At 39.2% G+C, this 18,494-nt stretch overlaps 2 long non-coding RNA genes across 5 annotated transcripts in view; both read left to right on the forward strand.

The window, feature by feature from the left end:
* LOC121028824 (uncharacterized) overlaps window positions 1-18,494 on the forward strand; it is a 152,741-nt gene that overhangs the window by 11,651 nt on the left and 122,596 nt on the right. For 3 of the 4 annotated variants that reach the window (XR_005789452.1, XR_005789451.1, XR_005789450.1), the window contains exon 3: window positions 5,326-5,507. This is a non-coding gene — a long non-coding RNA (uncharacterized LOC121028824). Of the gene's footprint in view, window positions 1-5,325; window positions 5,786-18,494 lie in introns of those variants that run through there. The other variant, XR_005789449.1, reaches the window with a different exon arrangement.
* Window positions 12,801-13,764, forward strand: LOC121028823 (uncharacterized). The gene is made up of 2 exons (XR_005789448.1): window positions 12,801-13,172; window positions 13,359-13,764. It is a non-coding gene; the product is annotated as an uncharacterized LOC121028823 (long non-coding RNA).

The following is an 18,494-nucleotide window of genomic DNA, read 5'->3' on the forward strand; positions in this document are numbered from 1 at the left end:
CTTTTATTTTATTTTATTTATTTATTTATTTATTTATTTATTTATTTATTTATTTATTTATTTTCTAATGTTTATTTTTGAGAGACACACACACACACACACACACACACACACACACACACACACACAGCATGAGCAGGGGATGAGTCAGAGAGAGAAGGAGACACAGAATCTGAAGCAGTCTCCAGGCTCCGAACTGTCAGCACAGAGCCTGACATGGGTCTCGAACTCACAAACAATGAGCTCATGACCTGATCTGAAGTCAGATGCTTAACTGACTGAGCTACCCAGGCGCCCCTGGCTCCAGCTTTTAGAGAAAATTTATAATTCAGTTGCCCAGAGAAAGTCTGGGTAACCTGAACATCGTGAAGCAAGTCTAACAGATTCCAAGGGGCAAGGGGGATGACCCACAGTTAGATGACAACAGTTTTGTGCAAACACTGCTCCTAGAACCAGGGAATTACGAAGCTATGACTGTCACAAAGTTATCATTTCATTATTTCAGTTTTACAGATTTTACTTTGAAAAGCTTTTTTGTATAATTTGTACAGAGCCATGAAGTAACATGTATCTTGCCTTAGATTCAAGTGCTGGCTCTTGATTCTCATCAGATGAATAACTATTTCTATACCATTTGATTCAAAAATAGATGTATAATTAAACAGCTATACTAAAGAACCATCAAATAAATAACCACTTTTTAAGTTAACTTTTAAATCTAACTCAAGCTGTATTGTAATTCCTATTCTTTTTTTTTTTTTTTTATAAAATTTTTTTTTTCAACGTTTATTTATTTTTGGGACAGAGAGAGACAGAGCATGAACGGGGGAGGGGCAGAGAGAGAGGGAGACACAGAATTGGAAACAGGCTCCAGGCTCCGAGCCATCAGCCCAGAGCCTGACGCGGGGCTCGAACTCACGGACCACGAGATCGTGACCTGGCTGAAGTCGGACGCTCAACCGACTGCGCCACCCAGGTGCCCCTCTTTTTTTTTTTTTTTAAGAACTAATTTTTAAGTAATCTCCGCACCCAACATTGGACTCAAACTCATAACGCTTACATCAAGTCTCCCACTCTACTGACTGAACTGGTCAGACACCCCTGTAATTCCTATTCTTAGGATTTTATTGTTGGTCTTTTCTCTATATTCGATTTTAATGCCTAAAAAATACTAAGTTCTACACTATTGTCACTGGGAGTTTTAACATCTATTAGTGAAGAGGATGGAAAAAAAAGGTACAAATCTGGTACCTGGAAACCTTGAATACCAAGGCACAAAGCCTCGGGTCAAAGTTTGCCATATCCATCCTTGCCAACAGAGATTGACAAGTCCAGTGGCCAAAGTGGATAAACTTTATTTTTGTAAAGTTATTGTAACTTGGGTGGAATTTGTCTTGAAGTCTTAATCTTGCCATTTGAGTTCACAAATACTAGCAGTGTGCCTGGCTCATCACCTTGATACAGGTCACAAGTGTGGGGAGTATAGATGTTGAGTCTCTTCTTCTTCACCGTGAACTGTCAGCACATAGGCATAGCTATTAGAGGCACAAAAGGTCTAAATACCAATGGAAGTGCTTCAATGATTATCATAGGAAAATAAGCCTAAAGTAATGCAGCATCAATATAACTACAGGTATACAGTCATAATATGTAGTGCTTATAAATCAATAAATAACTTAGTTTGGGGATTAAATACTATTTCTGATACTCCAGGTAGAGGCATTAAACAGAAAAATATAAATACATTAGTGGCAAATGATACAGATTTTTTAAAGATGCGGAGGACATCATTATTTTTATTTCTATTGGGATACTAATAATGCCAATTACCGCTGTATAGATAATTGAAAATACAAATCGTATTTATCTCAACTCACATTAACTCTTCTGCTTCCCAGGATAATCTCTCATGTTTATGATGAGAGATTTTAGTAATTAAAAATTTTTTTTCTAAGTTTTTTAACATTTATTTTTGAGAGACAGAGATAGAGCACAAGCAGGGGAGGAGCAGAGAGAGAGAGGGAGACACAGAATCCAAAGCAGGCTCCAGCCACCAAGCTGTCAGCACAGAGCCTGATGCAGGGCTCGAACTCATGGACCCCAAGATCATGACCTGAGCTGCAGTTGGCCGTTTAACCAACTGAGCCACCCAGGCACCCCCAAAATTTTTTTGCTATTCAGTGATGTTATTACTTTCTACAGTTTCTTTATTCCTTGATATACTACGACTTACGCTAGAGGTGCTTGCTTTTCTTACTACCTATTATGAATTCCCCTTTTCAGTTTATTTTCAACTAATTATTAGATAGCCTGCTTTTTATTGTCCATATGCATGAAGTAGTTAGCAGGTACTTATTTTTTTCTGTTTTTGTTTAAGTAATCTCTATACCCAACATGAGGCTCAAACTCACAACCCCAAGATCAAGAGTCACCAGGTGCCCAAGTTAGCAAATACTTACTAAACATCCACTTGGTACCCAACAGTAGGCTAAGTTCTGGGAATATAGCAGTAGACAAGGCAGACATGGTCCTTGTCCTCATGGAGCAAACCTTACTATCTAGTCACAAGATCTGTTTCCAATAAGCCTTTCGTTGATGCTTCATTATTCAAGACTCTTCTCTCATTTCTTACTCATTTATTCATACAACAAACAGTAGTGAGTATCTGTATGGACCCAGGACACCATGACGATATAATTGAGAAAACAGACATAACCTAAATTATAGCACTGTCGTTAAAGTAATGCAGTGGTAGCATGAAATATATACATTGAAAATAGAAAAGGCAGATCAACAGCTCTGGATGGAAAAGAGAATATTCAAGCAGAATTAAAGATTAGTAAGCAAAGAAAATGGAGAAGGACTCTTGAGGCTGAGGAACGAGCATTTGGAAAAAGATAAGGAATGACATGTTCAATATGCTATTCTCTGTAAGAACTTCATTGTAGTTAAGTGTAAAGGACACAAAGTGCCAAAAAAGGAGAGGAGTCTCTCAAATGGGCTAGAGCCAGATTGTGAAAGGTTTTGCCCACAACTGCCTTGGCATGTTGGAGTCATTGAACACATCTTATTAACTTAAGGGCTTAAATGAGGAAGAGTGAAAAATGTTCATGTAACTGTGTTTCACTTCCTTCTAATTGCTCATGGGGTTCACCAGGTGCTTCTTCCTGACTTTAACTGAATAGTTCTGCTTGCCATACAAGACTCGTTTGCATTTTAACTCTCATGTAATACTTAAACACTATTGCAGTTATCACAGCTTTCTCACAAACCAAGTAATAATAGGCACAATTTGAAATTTGAAATTAGATTTACTTTTGTTCTTACTAATAAATTGTTTGAATTTAAAATGATATATTCATTTCACACAACTAATCTCTTCATTTAGCATACAAATACTTTGAAAGTAAAATCATTAAATACTTTGATGTTGGTTATAAAACAATACTCAGGTAGCTTCAGCTTCTTCCTTCTATTTCTCTATTTTTTTTTTAAGTTAAAAGTCTATTTTGAAGAGATTTTTGACACACATATAAATGCCAAAGCAGGGAAAAATGGTTTAAAATACCGTTAAACTAGGGGCGCCTGGGTGGCTCCATCGTTTAAGCAACTGACTTCTCCTCAGGTCATGATCTTGCAGTTCATGGGTTCGTGCCCCGTGTCAGGCTCTATGCTGACAGCTCAGAGCCTGGACCGTGCTTCGGATTTTGTGTCTCCCTCTCTCTCTGCCCCTCCCCCTCCTCATGCTCTGTCTCTCTTGTCTCTCAAAAATAAATACACGTTTAAAAGAAATTTTTTTTTAAAATAAAATACTGTTAAACTAAATAAAGGCAATGAAGCTTAAACCAATCGTTATTCTTATGGGAGGCACCAAGTCAATACTTATCCCATTCTTGAGAAGAAATATCTGAATGCAGGATGTTTGTGGTTTTAAAGTAAGTCTTTCCTTAAGTTCGGGAAACATATATTAAGTACTTACTCTATGCCAAACTTCATTTTAGTCACTAAAAATATAAAAATGAGTAAAACATGCTTCCTGCTCTCAATGGACTTGTCATCTACTGAAATGTTAAGTTGAACCATATGAAATTGCTTTTTTTAGGTCAAAAATGGTCAAATACCAGTTCAGCCTAACATGTATATGTAAACAGATTTTCCATGATAGAGATAGGAACGAGGTACTACACACACTGAGAAAGTGCTTCATGCTGCCTAGAGCATTCAGCGAAAGCTTCCCAAAGGAGATGACATTTGAGCTGAGTTTTAGAAAATGATTGGGAGTTCACTGTGTGTTTACAGGAAGCGAAGAGAATGAGGGCATTCCAGAAATAGGAAACAGCATGTGCAGAGTTGTTGAAGCGAGAATGAGCCTAGCGCATGTGGGAAATTGCACATAGTTCAGACTGGTTGCAATGCCAAATATGTTGGGGGTGACAGGAGACGAGGCAGGTGAAGTAAGCAGAGGGCAGATGGTGGAAGGTTGGATGTTTTAAGCCAAAGAGCTTGACTTTATCCTTAAATTGGTGAGATGTCTGTAATCTAGGGAGTGTGCAAGGCAATCTGTCAGGAGTCAGAAAGAAAATATTACTAGTTATATGTATATATTTTTAAGTTTACTTATTTATTTTGAGAGAAACAGAAACAGCACAAGCAGGGGAGGGCAGAGAGAGGGAGAGAGAGAGAAGCCCAAGCAGGCTCCATCATGCCAGCACAGAGCCCAACATGGGGTGTGAACTCCTGAAACCGTGAGATTGTGACCTGAACCAAAACCAAGAGTCAGACACGCAACCAGCTGAGCCACCCAGGTGCCTCTACTTCATGTATATTTACCTTTGCCTTATCTTTTTCAAATTTCCAATTAAATAGGGGTTATAGGGGGCGCCTGGGTGACTCAGTTGATTAGGCATCTGATTCTCCGTTTCAGCTCAAGTCATGATCTCAGTTCGTGAGTTTAAGGCCCACATCAGGCTCTGTGCTGACAGCATGGAGCCTTTTTGTGATTTTCTCTCTCTCTCCCTCTCTCTCTGCCCCTCCACTGCTCTCTCTCTCAAAATAGTAAATAAATAAACTTAAAAAATAGGGGTTATAATGTATATAATTCTTAATGCATTACTGGATGTGAATAGTGTATAAATAAATGTACATGTATTATGGTGTGTTACAGATTGAATTGTGTTCCCCAAAATTCATGTTGAAGTTCTAACCCCTAGTATCTCAGAATATGACTTTGTTTGGAAATAGGGTACTTGCAGATGTAATTAGTTAAGATCACACCAGAGTAGTGTGGGCCTCTAATCCAGTATAACTGGTGTCCTTATAAAATAGATCACGCCACATGAAGATGGAGGCAGATGTTGGACTGATGCTTCTACAAGCCAGAGAACTCCAAGGTGGCCAGCATATCATCAGAAGCTATGGGAGAGGCATGAAACAGATCTTTCCCTCACTGCCCTCAGAAGGAACAGGTGGTGCTGACACCTTGATCTCGGATTCTAGCCTCCAAAACTGTGAGACAATTTTCTCTTGTTTAAGCCATCTAGTTTATGGTACTTTGTTATGGTGGCCTTTGAAACTAATACATGGTGCATGGTCGAAAAGTTTGGAGACCCCAGTTAGAGAATGAGAGCCATGGAAGAATTGGTATATGTTTAAGAGTCCAAACTATATATGTCCTGTCTTTATTCATTTTCTATATTTAATAACTTATTTTAGGGCACCTAGGTGGCTCAGTTGGTTAAGCATCTGACTTCATTCATGTCATCATCTCACAGCTCATGAGTTTGAGCCCTGCATTAGACTCTGTGCTGACAGCTCAAAGCCTGGAGCCTGCTTCTGATTCTGTATCTCCGTCTCTCTCTGCCCCTTTCCCCACTCAAGTTGTGTGTCTCTCTCTCAAAAATAAATAAACATTAAAAGAAAAACTCTAAAAAGTAAATAACTAAATTGAACAGATTTCTTAGCTTATCAGTACTTCTATTAAAGGCACTATAGTAGAAAACAATGTGTTCATCTTTGTGTTTGGTGTAGTTTATGTTAAAGGAAGGAGGAATTAGGAAATACTTAGTATACTTTAGTTCAAAACAGGGCCAGTTTTAGGGAAAAAATTTATATTTAAGAACCCCATTAGGCAGAAGTGGAGCCAAAATCAGAAATAGGGTCCTACCAACAGAGGTCATACCTGTGAACAGTCTGAGAGTTTATCATCAATGCTGAGAGGACTGTAGGCAAAGCATATATTATTCTAGCTGTGTAATTTTCAAGTGCTAAAGACAACCTGTCCTTTTTATACAAGTTATACATTAGTCATGTGTGTGAGATTCCAAAATAGTATGATTGAGACAGTTTTCAAGGACAGGGGTAACACCTTAAACTCAGATGTATCTCTTTAGAACCTGTGTGTGGGTCAGCAAAATCTGGAAGTCAGCAGTACATTAATTAAATAGCTTATTATTTAATAGTAACTAATCTATTAATATAAAACCCAGGTTAGTAGATATTAATTAATATATTAGCTAATTATTATGTTTCTATAGTAATACCAAATGTATTTACACATTAATGAATTTAACATATATATAAATATTTTGTTATTTTAGGTCTTTGTTAGCCATGGAATATTTGATCATTTTTGGCCTTATTTATGCAAGTCAGTGAAAACATTTTGAAGTCCTACTTTTTTTTTTTTTTAATTTTTTTTTTCTTTTTTCAACGTTTTTTTTTTTATTTATTTTTGGGACAGAGAGAGACAGAGCATGAACAGGGGAGGGGCAGAGAGAGAGGGAGACACAGAATCGGAAACAGGCTCCAGGCTCCGAGCCATCAGCCCAGAGCCTGACGCGGGGCTCGAACTCACGGACCGCGAGATCGTGACCTGGCTGAAGTCGGACTCTTAACCAACTGCGCCACCCAGGCGCCCCATTGAAATCCTACTTTTTAAAAAATTCAAATGTATTTATAATAGCTGTGCCATCCTTTAGACTTTTTAAAGTAATAGAATCATTTCTTCAAATAAACTCTTGTGTGGAAGCCCAGTATGCTCATAACTGCATTAGCAGTGTACCCATTATAGAGGACTGGCCATTTATAGAAATATATCCTCATGTTTTAAATCTTGTTTCTTATAACTAGTCTGGAAATTCTGTACTTTGTGGATATATTTTCTATATTCACTATAATTTGTTAACAGAATGAAAAAGAAATTATATAGAAGAGGATAATGAATATGCTACTGACCTATGATCATAGAACCTGTGCTTGGAGTTGCTATCCAGTAGTGGAACTAGATTTGTAAGAATACATCCATCATCTCTAGTTTGGACCCCTTTGTAACCAGCACTGCAGTCTGTGACCTATAGCTACTTGGTCCAGAATATAATGTCTACTATCCCTAGAAACACATTTCTCATTAAGGAACTTCCTTTTTGTGCTTCCACTACTGTTCTTTTAACAGTTTCTGTTTTTGCTTTATTCAGCTACACCTTTGCCACCTTTGGACTCAAAAACCTGTTTGTCCAGTTCAATAAATGTTTTTTTTTTTTTCTCTCTCTCTCTCATTCATGACTTATATTGTAAGCTCATAAATATTTGGAATTGTATATACTTTTTGTATGTTTAGATTGTTATAAAAACTGGCACCATATGGAGAAGTTGGGCATTAGCAGTGGAGTCTTTCAGAATTAAGAGTTTTTGCCTTCATGGTATTTATCACATGGCTATTTTTAAAGAACAAAATAAGTCAGGTAGCCAATCTGACTGCCAGTAAATTGCAATTCAGACTTTTCCACTTTTGTCTAAACTGTACATATAAAAAGATAGAAATGGGGTATAATTTGATCATCAGTGAATCTTTTCAATAAAAATATACCCAGAGTCTTTATTCTTTTTTTGTTGTTGTTATTGAAGTATAATCAACATACAGTGTTACATTAGTCTCAGGTATACACTATGATTCCACAGTTCTATACATTACAGCCCAGAGTCTTATATCAAATAATGTTTATTGAGACGCTACCATTATGCTAAGCCTTGGGAGGTGGACAGCAAGAAGTCAGATTCAGTATACAGTGGCAAATTAAATGAACATGATCCTGGCCTCATGGCATAGATATATTACAAATACACATATATACACACACACAAAAATATACTAATATAAGAAGTATAATATAATACTCTGATACAAGTTCTGAAGGAAATAAACAGAGTTCTTCAGTGGGAGTAAAAGAAGTTACTTTAAGTAAAACAGTCAAAACAGGAATGTGAAGTGAAAAGAAAGCATTCTAAGCAGAAAATAGCTTGTGCAAAGACCTTGAGGCCCACTAAAGTACTGGGCTTATTCAAGGAACAAGACCTTAAGTTCCATGAAGAAAAGATTTTTTTCTTTTGTCTAAAACAACATATGTTATGTAACAATCACTAAAGAAATATTTGTGTACAACTGAATGAATATCTGTATACCTAGGATTTAGTGAGTGCAAGTTGAGGTTGAAGAGGTAGGCAAAGATCAGCTATGCCAAGCCTTGTTAAAAATTGAGGGACCTCGGGGCGCCTGGGTGGCGCAGTCGGTTAAGCGTCCGACTTCAGCCAGGTCACGATCTCGCGGTCCGTGGGTTCGAGCCCCGCGTCGGGCTCTGGGCTGATGGCTCAGAGCCTGGAGCCTGTTTCCGATTCTGTGTCTCCCTCTCTCTCTGCCCCTCCCCCGCTCATGCTCTGTCTCTCTCTGTCCCAAAAATAAATAAACGTTGAAAAAAATTAAAAAAAAAAAAAATTGAGGGACCTAATTCACATTTTATAAAGGTCACTCACAACTGTGAGAGGAACTGTTTGGTAGAAGAAGGGAAACCCAGGTTCATGATGCAGTGGAGGTAGAGACAGTGGACCAAAGAAATCAGTAAACAACTATGTTAGAGCCAAGGTCAATGGGTTTAACTTCCTGCCCACTTCAGCAGCTTAGCAAAGTGATTGTGTCCAATATAGATCTTTATACCCCTGGAACTCCCATAGCCCTTCAACCCCCAGACCAAGCCTGGAAAGAAATTAACCTTTAGCTGAGAATTTAATCAAGCCCTTAAAGAAAGTAATTTCAGAGTTTCTCCTGAGTCTTTGTGTAATTAAGGGAATGACCATCTTAAATGAAGTCACAAGGACGATCAAGAATATAGATTATTTTATAACTGCTTTGGTTTATGCCCAATGAGTATTTCTTTTGAAGAGATTTTACCACACATACAGAAGCAAAAGCAAGGTACAATCATTTTTGGAATAGTGCTAAGCTAGGGGCCCCTGGGTGTCTCAGTCGGTTAAGTGTCTGACTCTTGGTTTTGGGTCAGGTCATGATCTCACCATTTGTGATTTCGAGCCCCACATTGGGCTCTGCACTGAACGTGCAGAGTCTGCTTAGAGTTTCTCTGCCCCTCCCTTTCTCTCCCTCTCTCTCAAAAAATAAATAAACATAAGAAAGTTTAAAAAATAGTGCTAAACTAAATAAAGCCATGATACTAAACTAATGGTTATTCTTAGAAAAGGCTTACCTCTCTCACACTTCCTGTGGCAATGTTGCAAGGAAATAGTTGTTTTCATGGAGACTCTACCTGTTGTTCTAGTCAGTGGCCAATAGAATTGAGCCTAGGGACTGGCAGAGAAGTGTCTGGGATGCTAAGGAGCAATTGCTTGGTGGGTAGCTTAGAAGGACATTAAGACAAAGCCTCTTTTCCCCCAACATATACTAAAAATAACCTTGACCAGAGCTGTGAGGCTGACAGTTGTTTTATAATATTGATTAGCACATAGGTTCTCAGTGAATCAGGATTTGCTACCTCACAGGGTTAAGTAGCCTGTTTCACTTTTGTATTGATCTAGTCATTAGAGTTACTTCTTTCATTGAGCCAAGGCTTTTCCACCTTTATTCCCACCTGTTGTATGTAGTTTTACTCTCTCGATGTCTAGCAAATAAGGCTGATCACTTTTGTTGGAATTTTAAGATTTAATTTATTTTGGAATGGCTGCCTGGGCTACTTTTAATCCTCTAGTATATTACAAAAGAAAATGAATCAGTGGCAAGAATTAAACTTACAAGATGCAGAGGACAAAGTGCTGCCTGTGAAGGTAAATTTTGTCTTAAGATTTGCCAGTCCCTTGCAGCCCTTGTAATGAGGCAACTCAGTCTACATCTGTCTAGCCAAAATAAGTAAAAAACAGATCATTGCCCTATTCCCTTCCCCTCCTCCATTCCTAAGCCACATACATAACTGGTAGAAAATTACCAAGATCCCCCATTGAGTTGTAAGGTACCATCCTTCCACAGCCTTGACTTTGGCTGTCCCTTTCGCCGCACTCTCCCTCTGTGTATTCTATTCAGTCTCCTGCCCTCCTTCTTCAGCAGCTATTCCTCCACCCGTTTTGCCTCTTCCAGAAATGTAACCTTTGTGCCATACTCGTCATCTTGTAGTTTAACCCCTTTTTAAGAAAAAAGTTCCTTTATCCTCATTGTATCTGGGCCTCTTGGAGAAGAGAGAAATACGCACTGTCCATCAGCCAGTTTGTACCAGAAACAGTAATACAACATGTATAGTCAACTGTACAAACATGATAAGTTTGGAAAACAGGGAAAAGTAAACATCTATAATCATACCATACTAACACAAATCCATTCATCTGTTTATTTATACGCTTATTCATTCATTCAAGTCACCAGATATTTACTGACTACCTATTATGGTAGTAACTGCCATGCCTTGTAGGGAATTATGTTCTGGTAAGGGAACTGTAGCTAAGTAGAAACAACCACTAAAATACCACTGTTTCGGTATATTTTTATTGTATCTTAATCTTACAGTTTTTCTAATACATTGCAGTTATACAGTCTATACAGTCTTGCATGCTTTATTCTACTTTTTAACTTACAGCACATGACAAGAGAGGGGCAAAACTATTTATTCAATATTTTTGCCTGTCAGGAATAAGATCCTATTTTTTTTTTAATGTTTATTTATTTTTGAGACAGAGACAGAGCATAAGTGGGGGAGGGACAGAGAGAGAGAGGGAGACACAGAATCCGAAGCAGGCTCCAAGCTCTGAGCTATCAGCACAGAGCCTGATGCGGGGCTTGAACTCACAAACTGTGAGATCATGACCTGAGCCGAAGTCAGTCGCTCAACTGACTGAGCCACCCAGGCACCCCAAGATCCTATTATTTTTAACCTGAGTCTGCAGTTCATATAGCAGGCCCTGTTCCTGATCTGCTTCACAGAGCCTATCTCTAGCCATACTGTTTTTCCACCTTATAACTGGGTGAGCTTTGGGTAGATAGGTACTTCTCATTGCCCAGCAGTCTTCAATAAGGGTGCCAGTTGAGCTCACTCTTATTTAATTGGAGGCTGGGGCAGAATAGGCATCAGTCTGTGAAGAGGATCAGCCCTGGGCCAGCTATTTCAGTTCCTTACAGATCAGCGTGCGTGCGGATGATAGAGGTGTCACGACTTGAACCATAAGACCATGATCCTGTGGATGTTTTCTCATCTCTTGACTCGACTCTTCTTCCTTTATTCCTTCCTTCCTTCTTTCCTTCCTTCCTTCCTTCCTTCCTTCCTTCCTTCCTTCCACAGTCTTATTGTTTTACCTCTTCTCCTCCCAGATTTTCACAAAAGACTACTTGTTTTTTTTTCTGGAATGCCACCTCTCCACATGGAAAAGTGAAGGCCTAGTTCATTTGATTTCTTCTTGTAGTTTTACTCTCAGGAATAGAGAAGGGGGAGGGAATAGGGCAATGATCTGTTTTTCACTTTTTTTGGCTAGATAGCTACAGATTCAGTTACCTCATTAAAAAGGCGGCAGTGACTGGCAAATCTTAAGACAAAACTTACCTTCACGTGGGGCACTTTGTCCTCTGCATCTTATAAGTTTAATTCTAGCCACTGCTTCATTTTCTCTTGCAGTATATTAGTCTTACAAATTTCATAGCCTCCGGTGTCCATTTGGGGTCTGTAGCTTTAGCCCTTGCCTGGTTTCTGCTCTCTTTGTAGTTAGAATCATATTTTAATATAACTAAATCATACCCCAGTATTTTTTTTTTTTTTACAATTCAGTGGTTTTTAGCATATTCACAAAGTTGTGCGACCATCACCACAATCTAAGAACTTTTTCATCACCTCAGTAAGAAACCACACATCCATTAGCTGTCACTCTTCATTTCCCTTACTCTTCTGCCAGCCCTAATTAACCACTTGTCTATTTTCTGTCTCTGTAATCTGTCATTTCTACTGTTGGTAGAGAGGATAAGTGCAGATGGGGAGAAAGGTGAGCTCTGGTTCGGAAGTGAGCTTCTGCTTCTGATTTCTGCTTATCTGCCATCCCCCAAACTTGAAGTTAAATAAAACTCCTTGCCTCTTTGAAGATGTTCTTCCAAAGATTTCCATCTGATCTCCAAAAGATAATTATACATAATATCTGTAAACGTAAATATATTCCTAAATGTACTCTTATTTCATAAGTTTAATCTTATTTCTTGTGCATGAATGATCCTAGTGCACACACATGCACACACACTCACCTGGCCTCTATATTTCAAAGCCTTCTTCAAAGCCAGACAAAGCCAGACAATGAAGGGCATCATGCCTCAAACACTGTCCCCTAATTTCCTGATTCCTAGGTTTTCCAAATCAGGCTGCCATGCTTATATCTTGGTGATTTTTAGATATCTCACAATACTAAGTAACAGTAAAGAGTGGGAGTCAGTAGAATGAATCATGGGGAATGACTTGGGGGAAACACCCCCCCTCTGCTGTGTATACAGTTAGAATTGACCAGGGAGAGACAAAGAGGGGTGGCAGGGCAGTATGAGAAGGCTCTTTAGCAGTTATCTTTTCCAGCTAGAGCATCTTGGCCTACCTAGCATCCCCACCCCTCCAGAGTGGTCCTTTGTGATGTCTAAGCTCCCCTTAACCACCATTGGCTGCAGTGAGTGCCCTGCTGACTAAACAGAGCAGAAGGGGTGTGACTCCCCATTGTTCTGGGAGAGGTATATATACAGAGGACAAACTCCTGGGGTTAGACAACTGAGAGGCTGCAAGATGGCAAAAGTGATGAAGAAATCATGGAAACCACAAACCACAAGCACCAAGCGGTGGAAGAAGAGGAAGACCACCTCTCAACCCAGATCAAGAGGCATTAGCAAGGTCAGATGACCCTACCCAAGCTTCTCTTCCTTTTCCCCATTTATGTTCCCCCTACCCCACCAGTCCCCTCCCCAGATAATCCTGCCTCTGCCTGGCACAAACCTCCTCCTTAGCTCTCCACTTTCCACCCAGCCCCCATTCCCTTGTCCCAACCCAGTCTCTGGGCTCACCTTGTTGCCTTACCAGGTGCTAAAGACATACAAGAAGATGAAAAGATCACTTCACATGAGTTTAAGAAAAAAATACTCTCCTAAAGTTATAACTACTTCAAGAAGAAAGAAGAGAGCAAGGAGGGCCAATTAGTTTCACCCATAGACTGAGCCAAAAGCAGCCAGGCCAGACCCAACGGACTCTATAGAACTACACCACTCCAAGACAAGACCGGTGGAAACACTACATATAGAGCAAGCTTCAGAGACCTCAGACGGTCTGCCTCTAGAGTCCTGGCTGCGGAGAAGTGGCCAACTGCGTAGAGACTGATACAGATGCTAATATGAAACATGGAACACAAATGGAGGTGATTAAAATAAAACCAACAGGGTGTAAGAAGCCCCTCCAAAAAATAAAATCAGGCATTCTGCGTAGAAATGAATCGTGTTGCATTACTGCTTAAGATTGTTCCTCAGAATAAGAGAGTGAAATGACAGAGAGGTTTAGCATCTTTGTTGTAAACCAAGCCCTTGGCCCCCTGATGTCTGCTTGAGGAGAAAATGTACATACAGCTTACCAGGGATGGAAAAATGCCCTTTACACCAGAGTCTCTATCCATGGCAGATGAGTTTAACAACTTCCTTAATTCCTTCCTTCACCTATATATGGGTGAAAATCAGCAGAACATAGCAAATGCCCATGCTCACTCTAACAGACTTAAAGGCAAGGGGGGCCAAAAAAAAAAGGAAAAAGCAAAGATGTCCCTAGGAGTCTCTAACTTTGTCAGTCATGATTCACAACTGAACTGCTCAGGTCACTTGGGAATAATTTAGTTGGAAGTTGAAGGTCCCTGAGCTTCACTGGCTCCCTCATCCTCTATTGACCTTCTGGTGAATTGTAACAAAGGACAGCAGCACCAGGCCCAGACACCAGGAGAGGGTACTCATGTGGCCACATCAAGCAGAGGCCTCACCAGATACTCATCTCTGGAATGATTCTGCCCAGCTTACCCAGTCTCACCCTGCCTCTCAGTCATTCATACCCTTTAAAACCCAGAATGGAGCATTCACTCAGTGTGCCCTGCAGAGTCAGAGTTTAAATATTTTCTAAGGCTATAATTTCTAACTTATTATAAATATTGATATTTAAAATAAACTTACATAGTCACTTTTTTAAAAATCTGCAGTATTTTCAGATAAATTCTACCCCTCTTTGCTATGGATTTAAGCGTGGGAGGTGCCACCAGACAGGGTTATTATTTGGCCTGTATTTTTCTCAGAAAACTTTGAATCTGCTTAAGTATTTAAACAAGCATATGGTGAGACCATTCTTCGCCATGCCATATGAATGAGATGATTTTTTTTTTTTGTACATTCTTAAAGGCTACTATTATCTGATACTGGCCTGAACCATAATGACAAGGGCAGTCTGACCCCTGTGCACTCTGTGCTTGCAAGATGTGTTAGCTGCAAGCTGTACCTCAGCAGTAGAGCTTATTCTCTCTATATCCATAGAGCGAATATCCATAGTTTATCCATAGTTTATCCATAACTAATTGTATGGAGTTTAAAAATCAGATGTCCAGTGTTGAATAGCATCTTTTGTGAACAGGAATGTTTTGACCATATTTTGCTAGTGAAAAATAACACAGGTGTTATCTATATCAATTAGCTGAATATTTTTTATTTATTTATTTTGAAAGTGTGATGGGAGGGGCAGAGAGAGAGAGAGGGAGAGAGAATCCCAAGCAGGCTGCACACTGACAGAGTGGAGCCCAATGCGGGGCTCCACTGTGAGATCTGTGAGATCATGACCTGAGCTGAAATCCGAGAGTCGAACGCTTAACCAACTGAGCCACCCAGGTGCCTCTAGATTAGCTGAAATTTAAAATGCTGATGGCATAACATTGAAAACAGTCTCTCCTTCATCACCTTTGGCCCTTTCCAATTTTTTTTTATTACATTTAGAACAAGTTCCTTTGTCTCTGGAAAGATGGATCCACAGAAAACTGACAGCATTAGTTGCCTCTAGGAAAGGAAACTGAGTAGCTGGCACTGGTGTGGGAAGAAAATTCCCATTGTCTGTCCTTTTGTGTCTATTGAATACTAAGCCATGTGCATTGCATATTCAAACTTAAAATACAATTTAAAAAATAAGAGTTAACTATGTAATAACTTAAAAAAAAAAGACTTTGCTTGCCAGAATTGTAGTAAGATGTATTTCTTTTGATTTTCAATCATTAAAACATTTCTCTAGTTCTTGAAGATTTGTCCACCAGCATGCACTGTAATAACATAATGGCAACAAAAAATTACTGGTAGGAAAACATCAAAACAGATTAATGAAGCCAGATTAGCAAACAGGGGCCCAAGAAAGAAACTAAGACTCAAAGTATCCCAACTTTTTATTTTTAAAAATGAAACTAGCACTATGTTGACACCCACCAGTAGTTAAATATGTTGCAAATACCATATTTGCTTTATCACTAATCTGTTTTGGTCTTCAGTAGGCCCAACGGACACCGAGCTGTCTGGGACTTTGTCTGATCTTGTTAACAGTTTCATCAGAATGTCCTGATAGGACTTTGTCCTGTGAAACCCTATAGCATATTATTCTCCCATCACCAGAACTGCTGGTGTGGTATCCTCAAAGATACTGCAGACCTGAGGGTGTTACCTGCTTTTACAACTTGGATCTGGGCCCTTTTATGTTTAATCAAGAGAACTCAGCATTAACTGAATTAATCATTAACTGTTGTCAGGTGTGTTATAGGGAGGTACTGTGGAACTGGCATAAGGGAAGGGAAGAATTAGGGCTCCTTGGAGGAGTTATATCCATTTATAATAAACTGGTGATCTAGTAAATAATATGTTTGTGAGGGGCGCCTGGGTGGCGCAGTCGGTTAAGCGTCCGACTTCAACCAGGTCACGATCTCACGGTCCCTGAGTTCGAGCCCCGCGTCGGGCTCTGGGCTGATGGCTCAGAGCCTGGAGCCTGTTTCCGATTCTGTGTCTCCCTCTCTCTCTGCCCCTCGCCCGTTCATGCTCTGTCTCTCTCTGTCCCAAAAATAAATAAACGTTGAAAAAAAATTAAAAAAAAAATATGTTTGTGAGTGTGAACCACACTAGCAAATTAATCGAACCCAGTGAGGGGTTTGTGGGAACTTACTGGTTCTAGGCAGTGGGTGAAGAGCACAGGTAACAACAAGCTGGACTTGGGATTGGACCTGAAGTGTGTGGCGGTGGGGGGGGGCCGGGCGGGGGGGTGGAGCGGGGCAGTATTGCCAGTTAGAATCGTTAACTGGGATGTGATGCTATCCCAGGTAGATAGTGTCAGAATTAGGTTGAAGTGTAGAACACCCAGCTGGGGTCTGAGAATTGTTTAGCATGGTGAAAAACACATACATTGTAATTGCTGTTGGAATCGTATTAAACGCAGGGTTCAGGTGCCAAACAGAGAAGGAACTAGAACACTTAAAGGAGATTATTGTTAGATTATCTGCATTTCTAAGTTAAAAAAACAAATTATCATGAGGCTAATAGAACAGCTTTAAAGTAAAAGAAAATGGTACAGACTTTGTAGTTTCATCTCAGCACCCCCCCGCCCTTTCTGCATGAGAGGTAAAGAGTGTAAACTGGAGAATATTTGTCTACATGCTTTGCCCAACAAGATTTCCAAAAAGCAGAAGATACTTCAGAGAAATAACTATTTTCCCTGGAAATAACAGAAAGAATAATTAACAGTTGAGGACCACTCTAGGGAGAATCATGGTAGGGATTCATGGTGAACCCCCTGAATAAGTCCGAAAAGCTGCTCACCACACTGCCTTCCTGCCCTTATACAGAAGCTCAAAGATTTACTATCAGAGCTCCTTTCTGTTTTTGCTGTCCTGGATCCCAAAGAAAGCCACCAAATATACCATATTTTTTTCTTAAGATATTCATCATACTGGATCTAATGATTTTTACTTTTTTTTTTTTTTTAATTAAAGTGTAATTGACGGAGTGCCTGAGTGGTTCAGTCGGTTGAGCGTCCCGACTTCCACTCAGGTCATGATCTCACAGTTCGTGAGTTTGAGCCCCACATCAGGCTCTGTGCTGACAGCTCAGGGCCTGGAGCCTGCTTCGGATTCTGTGTCTCCCTAGTTCTCTGCTCCTCCCCTGCTCACACACTGTCTCTCTCTCAAAAATAAAGATTAAAAATAAATAAAGTGTAATTGGCATGACAATATCCTATTAGTTTCAGATGTGCATCATAGTGATTTGATATTTTTATACATTACAAAAGGATCCACATGATAAATCTAATTACCATCTGTCACCATACAAAGTTATTACAGTACTTTTGACTATATTTCCTATGCTATACATTACACTCCATGATTTATTTTATAACTGGAAGTTTGTATCTCTTAATCCCTTTCACCTGTTTTGCTTGGCTCCCCCACCAGCCTCTCCCCACTTTGGTAACCAGCAGTATGTTTCCTGTATCTGAATCTGTTTCTGTTTTGTTCATTTTTTGTGTGTTTTTTAGATTCTACATATAAGCAAAATCATAGGATTCGTCTTCCTCTGACTTATTTCACTTAGTGATCTTTACTTTTCAATGCAATCCATCAAATACTTTTTGTTTTCTACATTATTTCTATTTAAGTACAGAATTGAATTTAGTTGTTTTAATAATCATATATGCAAAATTCCAAATTATAGATAGCTCCATTCATCAATTTCTGAAAAGCTTTTTAGTTTGTTTTTATAATATTTAGTTTCTAACTTTCATTGCTCTGGTTTTTGTTTTCTTTTCTTTTGTGTTCTTAATCCTATGATTTAACTTTCTGTTTAGCCTAAACCTCAGGCTTGGGAACCATTTCTTCACATATTTGTAAGTAATTGTTCATCCTGCCTGAATGTCTTGCATTTGACTGAACATGCCTAGTTCTTTTAACAATTTCTCATAGGTCTAATTTTATAAACCTTTAATCAGTTGCTGTTCTCCTCTGAACATGCTCCAAGTTTTTTCTCTTTGTACAGCATGACATGAAAATTAAATATGGTTTGTTCCAACTGAAGCCTGCCCAATGCCAAATAAAGCAAAAATAATTGCTTCCTTTTTTTTTCACACATATGCCTTAATGCAATCCTATAAAGCATTTGTCTCTTATTTCGACATAGA

Source organism: Herpailurus yagouaroundi, unplaced genomic scaffold, assembly GCF_014898765.1.
Source record: "Herpailurus yagouaroundi ecotype Mexico unplaced genomic scaffold, PumYag 100, whole genome shotgun sequence".
Lineage (NCBI taxonomy): Eukaryota > Metazoa > Chordata > Mammalia > Carnivora > Felidae > Herpailurus > Herpailurus yagouaroundi.